The sequence below is a fragment of the Quercus lobata genome, chromosome 8 (assembly GCF_001633185.2).
Source record: "Quercus lobata isolate SW786 chromosome 8, ValleyOak3.0 Primary Assembly, whole genome shotgun sequence".
NCBI lineage: Eukaryota > Viridiplantae > Streptophyta > Magnoliopsida > Fagales > Fagaceae > Quercus > Quercus lobata.
The window spans coordinates 34,980,902-34,990,815 of NC_044911.1; the positions used below are offsets into that span (position 1 = coordinate 34,980,902).

At 33.3% G+C, this 9,914-nt stretch overlaps 1 pseudogene; it reads right to left on the minus strand.

Moving 5' to 3' along the window:
• Positions 1 to 1,438: 1,438 nt before the first annotated feature.
• On the minus strand, positions 1,439 to 3,885 carry LOC115956785 (annotated as a pseudogene).
• Between the last annotated feature and the right edge of the window lie 6,029 nt (positions 3,886 to 9,914).

Genomic DNA, 9,914 nt, shown 5'->3' on the forward strand with positions numbered 1-9,914 from the left:
AGAACTTTTTCTATAAATAGTAGGTTTGGTTTACATTGCTTTGCCAAGAACAAAAAATAAACCAAAATAAGAGAAAGGAAAGGTCAGTTGTCCCCTAGAGTTCCCTTGACCACTTCTATGGAATTCTAAAGAAACCCTCAATTAAAGGGTACTTCTAAGCCACTGAAGTGTTTGGGGGAACTCTGGTTGTCATCTGACATTGATTAGCAAGAGGAGGTCTGGCTTGCACTTAACATATATATATATAGTAATCATTTTTCAGGTATGTATATATGGTTCTTTATCTACATTTCACGTTTCACAATTCTTTCTTCAACAAGCTGTAACTCAACCAATACTTCATTCTCTCGTAATAATAGGATAAAAGGTAAGTTGTAAGTTTAAGACTCATTGGATTCATTTGTAACTTACCAATATAACAAATGTTTCATAATTTCTTCAATAGCTTTTGAAGTTAATTATATTACAAAGAGTGACATGTTGAATATTTTGACATTAGTCACACTAATTGTCATTTAGTATTTATTAGTATGTTGCATTTGAATTTAAAGGTTTAAAATTGACGAATTCAAATACTAGTTATTATTATAAATTGTTTGATATAAATTTGATGGAATATAGATTTAAGCTTTAGAATTATGCTCTAATAAAATCATTTATAATGTTATCAGTTGAAATAACATCTCAAATATATATATTATATTATTTTTTAATATTCTTATAATACGTCACATGGCTAAAAGAGAATTTAAAAAAAAAAAAAAAAAAAAAAAAAAAAAGGGAAAAAGCATATCAAGAGAGGATGCCTATTTGATACGAGTATACGACTAAGTATTTAAGACACAAATTTAATTTATTATATAATATACACAATATTGTTAGCTAAAATTTATCTATGGTCTTGGGAGTGGTAATTTATCGGTGTTGTACATGTATTTTTGTTTTTCAAATTAAAAAATAAACTAATTTTTTATATATATAAATTCTACTTTAGCTTAATTTAAATATATATTTGTGTAAAATTCCCTCTTGGTGACTTGAACCTCGCTCTTATCCTCCACACCCCACAAATATTCAATACTTGTGAAGTGACCATTGCATCAAGAACTAAAAAATTTTTTGTATCTCCTCCCAATGTAACGCTTTTATTATTGTTATAAATTCATCCTAAGGAAATCTGGGAACAATATTTCATTTATGTAATTACATTTTGCAGAGGTATTGCAAGAAGGTTTCAACACTTGGTTCGGTTAAAAATAAGCATGTAATTATAGAAATTTACAGATCATCCATCAAACCATGATAATTGAAAGAATATTCCACTTGCAATAAAGTGAAAACATGCCTTATTTTTTTGTATAAGGGCATCATGTCACAAGTATATTTCTTGTGAGAGAGAGAGAGAGAGAGAGAGAGAACTCAGTTATTCATTACTTAAATTCATAAGTCTTAACATTTCATGAAGTTTAAAATCCAGGCCCGTCACACTTGGGCATACAGACACACACAAACAGATATAGTTGCTAAACACAGAACACCTTAGAAAAACAGTTGATTTCTCAATCCCACACCCAAGTAAAACAATGAAACACACAGCTATAAAATGTAGAGAAACAACACCTTAGAGAGAAACCACCTTGTGGCTCGACCGAGGCACCTTCCTGAAGTAAGTCCTTACAAGATCAAAGTAGAGCGGAAACTGTACAATGGCATAGAACGTTATAGGCAAGCATGTCACTGCATACACTGGAAGCGCCTTGTTTTTTAATTAATCTCTAAGCACAAAGAAATGTCCTGCACAAAAAGAGACTAACATCGATGCAATGGACACGAAGAGTGAAGTTAATCCAAGCAGAAGTTTCCTTGGTAGGTCGCTACGGAAATCTTTTTCTTGGTATCTGGAAGTGAGGATAGCAAGAAACAAGAACAAGGCTGTGACAGAGAAGCACAGGGCGACAAGTGAGGTCACAGCAAAGACGTCAAATGCTGGATACGTTTCAAGGTATGGTGAGCCGCTACCCTCCTTGATACCACCTGGGATAGCGGTTGATTTTGCAAAGGCAACAGTGGCAATGAGTGCAGCTACAACTGAGCAGGATTCAGAGGTTTTGCTAAGCCATTCACCTCCCTCTTGGACGAGTTTCTCGAGGTGTTCAGTGAATAACTGTGCCGGAATCTTCTTGTCGTTGTTGGGTTGGTAAAGTAGGTATTGTGGCACGGTTCTTTTCACATACTGCATTTATTAAAAATTAAAAATTAAAAACGATACAGTTTTAGATTGTTTCTAAACAATTTCATAACAAAGTATACTTGCAATGATGAAAATTTAGGGTAGCAAATTAAACTTGAAGTGCATTGTCAATCAATGGAATTAAACCAAGTGTTGAACAATTATTTTAAAGCAATTTTAATGAAAAAAAAAAAAAAAAAAAAAAAGAAGAAGAAGAAGAAGAAGAAGAAGAAGAAGAGAGAGAGAGAGTAAAAAGAGGGAGAACATAGAGAAAATCATCTACAAAATTTATGTGATTTGGCAATACCGATTTCCTTCAAATTAGTGCTAAAACATATTTAAAGGAAAACCTTGCCCTATTGAATTTTCTTAATATACCCTTAATTACCATATTGCAAGGGTATGCCCAATCTATTATTTGATTAAGGCATAACAAACTTTAAATAAGCTGCTTAAGGCCCCCTAAACTAGAGATCCCTGTTACTATTGTCATTTCAAAATACAAGTTATTAACTTTTAATTTCATTTATTTGCATTTTTGTCAAGTGTTTGTTAATTAACTTACACCTTTTAATACTTCCAATAAAATCGTTTTGAATTCAAATCTCCTCTCTCCAAACTATCAAATTATCAATAACAAATATGTATATATATATATATATATATATACTTTGCCCTAGCCCATTGAGGGAATATGTTTGACAATGTTCTTTAATTAATTAGTACGCATTACTTATAAATTGGCCTGGCACATATTGAAAACTACCTTCCTCACCTAGATATGGAGTGTTGCATATATGTTAAGAAGAGCTCCACTTTTTATTAAATTAGATGAAGTGGCTTGTACACTTAATCTGTTGATAAAATAAAGAATGACAAATTACAACTTACTCATATGTAGTTTGATCGAAATTTAAATTGCCTACTTGTGATTTGAAATTTAACACTTTACCCGCTGAAGTTTGACCAAAATTTAAATTGTCTACCTGTGGTTTAAAATCTCATGATGCAAGTATTTCACTAGGTTATTTTTTATCTTATTTGATCTTGTATTTTTATGTTTTTTTATTTTTTTGAGGAGAAAAACATAAAAGTGGAGCAAAATTACTTAGCCCAGTTATGGAACTCTAACTGAACTTCTAATCTCAAGTAGATAAAATATAAAATTTTAAACCACAAATAAACAACTTAAATTCCAGTTAAATTAAAGATGAGCAAATTGTAATTTGCCCAATAAAGAAACATGATTCAACTACTTTTAGTAGGCCAGTATTTGCAACGCTATATTTCATGTAAGGTTCAGGGCATGCAGCAGTCAAACGCCTAGGCAAGCTGTTTGATAAAAATCAAGCAGTTCAAGATGGTTTTGAGTTCATACCTCGTACCACTTGATTTCCCATTGCATTTGCAATGCGGTCCCAGGAATTAGCCAGGGCTTATTTATTCTTAGCTTCGCTGCAAGATGCAATGCGTTGTTTCCCGTCTTTATCCAATTTTTGCAGCATTGTCTCTGTACGTAACTCTCTCTTAAGCAATAGCTGATGTATCTGGGGTTGTCTGTTATCCACTACCAAGAGTGCTATATTTTTGCCTTCGTCCGTATCATCTTGGATAGCCATTGGAAACTTGTCTTTAGAGGATGAACCGATGTCCATGTCAATAACTTCGTCCACAGTAGGTTCCTGGAGGAATAGTATCCGCCCAGGGTTCTGCCCTTTTTCCAAAATGTAATAATTTATGGGTAAAGCTTTGATAGTATGTTTTAGGACTCTAAGAGATAAAACGTGCTTCTCTTTTATCTTCTTTAATTCATCTGATCCTATTCATCAAGAAATAATAATAATAATTCATCTGATCCTAATAAGTAATAATCATACAAGGGAATTTATATTATGAGGAGGCAAATGTATTAATATGCATGTTAACATGGAGCTACATGTATATATTAACTTGTACACTTCATGCACACATCTTCTCTGTATCATATATATCATCATATTCAAATTGTAAGTCCATTAAATTTTCACTGAAATCATGATTTTAATGCAAATTTTGCTTGTATATACGGTTGTGTGTGAAACAAACACCACTCTTATCAAAATAATACATTAACTCAAAATCAACAGTGCGAACAAATGGTGTACAGAAGACATGAGCACAAGATGTGTATAAATAACATTTCCCAAGTTACAAATGTGGATATATTCAAGAAAGAAAGAAAGAGTACATTATCAATAATAATAATAATAATAACAAAAAAAAGAGAGTTATGTACCAACTCCAACGATGGCCAGTATTGCTGTGTAAACAAATTTGGCAATGTCATAGCATGCGCGAGAATATCTCTGAATTAAACCTTCAATTTTAGCTTGGGATCCTTTACAAAACAAAATCAGTTCATTATAATGCGCAAATAATTAAGGTTGCGACATGTGACATGTCTAACTTTTAGCATTAGGTATATAAAGAATGATGCAATGGTTGTCAAAATGAAACATGATACGTCTGCTTCAAGAATAAATTCTTTGATCTATTAAAAGAATTCTAAAATCCAAAGGAAGGATAGAAAACCTCTGTTAGAGCATCAGCATCAGTTGTGCTAAGAAGTTACTTTATCCATTTTAACATACTATTTTACAATTTACCTACGTCAGATGTTCTATTTTTTCATCCAACACATTAAAATAATATGTACAACACATAAAATAACCTAAAAAAACTCATACAAATAAAATAAATAAATAAATTCAAAACCCACAGCCAACACCAATGCCACTACCCATAGCCCATCCTCTAGATCGGAACCCCACCATCACCCATAAACCACCCACCAAATTGGAAACCCACCACCACCCACAACCCAACACTACCACAAACCCACCACCACCCAAAATCAACCAATTACCACCGACCACTATAACCAAAACCCAGAATCAATCCAACCACTACCCACCATGGTAACCATAACCACTAAAATCGGCCCACAACCCCCAAAATCAGCCACCACAACCATCAAAATCAACCCACAACCACAAAAGAAAACCCACAAAAAAAGGAAGCAAGTGAGATGGCAACATGGGTAAGAAGGAGGGCGATTGGCGATGTGGTTGAGGAGGAGGGTCAAATCAATAGCTTGTGGCTGAGGAAGATGGTGAGATTGGCGACATGATGTAGCAAATCAATGGCGAAGGGTGGTAGATCAGTGGTGGCTAAGGAAGAGAGTGATAGAGGAAGAGAGGAAGATAGTAAGAGAGAAGAGTGAGAAGCAACACACACAGAGAGAGAGAGAGAGAGAGAGAGAGAGAGAGAGAGAGTTTAATAAATAATTATAGCATTTTTGTCCATACAATTTCATTAATCGGATTGTGCTCTAGCAAATGCCAAAATTATTTGGCATTTGACACATCTCATGAGGCCTGTTTTTTGGTGTTTGATGTGTCAAATGCCAAATATTTGGCACTTAGCACACTTGATACTAATGCTCTTAAGGGTTCATTTTGTTGCAAATGATAATTTTTGGGAAGCCAAACCCAAAACTCAATGTTGGGCTTAGATTATAACCCAAATGCTATCGATGAATTGTGAAAGACCCATTTTAGCTCTAGGTCTAGAGATTACACCTAGCAAGAATTATAATGATCTTTCAAAAGTAACTCCTGCAATGATGTCAACCCAAATGATGACCCCCTACAACAAGTACTTGAATAATAGTCCAACAACGAAACAAGATAAGAGTCCAACGACTGGTTATTAAACAAGCTAAGGGATGTGTTCACATTGGAAAAATCTTGTGTTTCCTCCTCTATTATCAAGTCAAAATGAGGAGAGAATTCCATAGTATATATATAAATATATATATAAAAAAAAAAAAAATATATATATATATATATAAACTTAAATGGAAAAGTAATAAACAAATACTAATGATTTCATCTAAATGATTACAAGTAAAAGAGGAATACTTACGCTATGTTTGTTTTGATGAAAATATTATGTAAAAATAGTTTTCCATGTTTTCTAGTATTTGGTAGCATTAGAAAAAATGAGTCAAAGGAAAACTATCTTTGATCAATATAAAAACAATGACTTATTTTTAGAGATTGTTTTCTACTAATTTTTTTTTTTTGGAAAACAACTCTATCTCACAACGAAACAAGATAAGAGTCCAACGACTGGTTATTAAACAAGCTAAGGGATGTGTTCACATTGGAAAAATCTTGTGTTTCCTCCTCTATTATCAAGTCAAAATGAGGAGAGAATTCCATAGTAAAAAAAAATATATATATATATATATAAACTTAAATGGAAAAGTAATAAACAAATACTAATGATTTCATCTAAATGATTACAAGTAAAAGAGGAATACTTACGCTCTGTTTGTTTTGATGAAAATATTATGTAAAAATAGTTTTCCATGTTTTCTAGTATTCGGTAGCATTAAAAAAAATGAGTCAAAGGAAAACTATCTTTGGTCAATATAAAAAAAAATGACTTATTTTTAGAGATTGTTTTCTACTATTTTTTTTTTTTTTTGGAAAACAACTCTATTTCACAGTATGTTAAATAAGAGAAGTTAAAAATTATATTTCAACTCATTTAAGGTTACTGTGGGGGTAAAATTCATCAGTCAACAGTGGGCCTTGGTACCTGTGCAGAGCCCAGCCATAACAGGAAGTGAAGACATGGCCAGAGGACTCCCAGCCCAATCCTGTTGGGCCGGGCTTGTTTAAGGGGCGTCCGAGGAGGGATGTCTCCTCGAACGCACCAAATGGGAGTCCAACTCACACCCTTTACATGGTGAGAAATCATCCCAAATCAAAGGGAAATGCTAGACGTTCAAGGGGCAACCACAACTGCCGCATTAAATGTAGGGAAGCTACTTTTCCAGCCGCATTAATGTAGAGAGGACAGGAGAACAGTATTATCTTGGCCAGTGTAACTTACAGAAAAGAAGGAGGATGTCCTATAGGACAGGCACTCAAGTAGAGGCCCAGATGGTTAACAAGTGTAGGGCCATTATTAATTGAAGGATGCTATATAAGAGAAGAAAATCCCCATGACGAAGGGGGGAGAAAAGGAGAGAGAGAAAAATAAGTAAGGAAAAGAGAGAGAGAAAGAAAGGAGTTCTGTAAACATAGCATAAGATACAGCCCTATGGACTGTTATCCCAAGAGACTTAATGAAATATATCCCCACGTTCTAGTGGTTTCATGGCTTACTAATAGTTATGTTTACTCTGTCAAGACCTAGTTCTGTGATTCACTCTCTACAAATTCATTGTTGAGGGTCTTTTGGGCCAGAATTGCCTGCTTGCTGGGCCTAGGCCCCAAAACCGCCCTTACAGTTACTACCAAACAAAGAAAAATAAAATAGTTTTATAGAAAACTTTTTTTGAAAAATGACTAATTTTCTAGAAAACATTATTGCCAAAGCAAACAAAGAATGGAGAGAGAGAGAGAGAGGTAATTCAAACTAGATCTCTCTGTACCATGTCATACTCAAAATGATGAATATATAATAAATGATGGGTGTTGCTTTGTGCAGACTGTGTGTGTGAATCTCTTGTGAGATCTAGAGTTGTTTGCCTTTATACACACTTAGAGTTATCAAGATCAAGATTGATGTCGAGAGCTTGGTAATCTCTTCAGTTGCTGCATAAAGAGCTTAAAGAAAAACACAAGTGGGAGTACTTGTGGTTACTGTGAATCCAAGAAAGAAATAGTCCATGAACTCGGAGCTGTCACGTAGTCATGGTAGTAAGTTGCTATTGTAAAACTCCAATTATTTCATAGTAGATCTGTTTTACCTTGAAAATAGCTAGGTTAAATCCTCTCGAGGTTTTTTACCGGTTTAGTTTTCCTAAGTTATCATATCATTGTATTCTTTATTTTCCGCATTGTTTACATGATATGACTTATTTGTGTTAACCAAGATTTGAATAATTTACTTAAGTAATCACTTGACTAAATAATTCGGTTAATCAACTTGCATTTTAAGGGACTCTACCACATATAAGGACTTAATTTTGACTAAAATACTCCTAAAGATTTGTAAAAGGAGGAAATAAAGTTATATTCTAGACAATCCTAAAAATTACAAACAAATAATCAAAAACAAAACATGGTTAGTACAAGACCTGCATTATCGAGTCACGTGCCTAGCTAGCTTCCAAAGAATAAATCAATGAAATGGTAGAGGAGATCTAAAAAGTGGCCTGTGGCTGTATAGAGCTTAAGCAGCGAAGCCTACACACACCAACATATGTTTTATTTACATGATTTTTTTTCCTCTCTCTCTTAACTTTGCATGGACATCTTCAAATTAGAATATTTGTTTTTAGCCAAAGTGAGACCAATATAGATTCTTCATGTTATTGACTACAAAGAATAAATTAAATCATAAAAGAATATATATATATATATATATATAAACAATACACTGTTATTAACCACCATTAAAATATTTATTTTCCTAATTTAAACAAGGGTTATGTTAACGGATGCACTTAGGGCAATTGTTAATAAACTATATTAGGAAAGTTTTAACAACACTTTTTTAGGAAATATAAAAAGATGTCAACACAATTAATTGCTTTTCATTTTATCATAAAAATATTTCTAAAAATAGTTGCTAAACTAATGCCCTTAGGACATTCGTTAACATTTCCCTTTAAACAAAAAAGGTCTACAATATGGTATTACTCCTTTGGTCATGCATCATATAAGAAGGTCACTGCCATTTAGGACATAAACCTATAATAAGGGTGTGTTTGGATACCGCTTATTTTGCTGAAAACTGAAAACACTGTAACAAAATAATGTTTAAATGTGTGAATAGTATTATGGGACCCATTTTTAATGAAAGTTTTTTTGAAAAAAGAGGTTTGTAGGTCCTATGAATAGTGCACGGGATCCACTGGATAAGCTGAAATGCGCTTCTCAAAAAAAAACAAAAAAACAAAAAAAGAATAAAGAAAAGAAAGAAATCGCCAGACGCAAGATGTAGATGCTATCCAAGCGCGTACTAAATCTCAAACCTAACCAATGTAGAATTCTTTAGCTGTTTCAACACACTCATATTAAAAGCATGGTTTTGAAACCCGTACCGTTTAATGAACCGAGAAAATGAGAGATTCAAGGTTTTTAAAGTCAGACCGAGATTCAACCAAGATCAAACCATGATGTGTAATTTAATTTTTTAATAATTTGATACTTAAATTGGTTTATATTTACTAATTTTTCATTCCTAACCAACAAGATGTACATGGCCCAATGGTTTGCATGCTGGAGATGTTATTTCACTTGCTAAGAGCAGGTTCAAGTTTGCCAGCAACATACTTCACTAATTTTTACCAAAATAATGACATGGATGAACCGGGTTCTAAGGACCGGTTCCCGGTTAATTCAACTAGACCGACGACTGGTCCGATCTAGGCTTAAAAACAATGATTAAAAGTTTGCATTCCTCACCTTAATGTTTTGAATCTTTTGACTTATCAGCGGTAGCATTCGATCCATTCTATAAATATGCTTTCCTGCCTTTGCTAAGCGCTTTTCCTTTGGTAAACACTAGAAAAGTAAAGTAGCTTAAATGCTGAACTTAAGTGCATAGAGCAAATAAAGGAAGAAAAAGGAAAATAATAATGGAAATAATAATACCTGTTTCCTTTAGTTTTTTTCTTTAT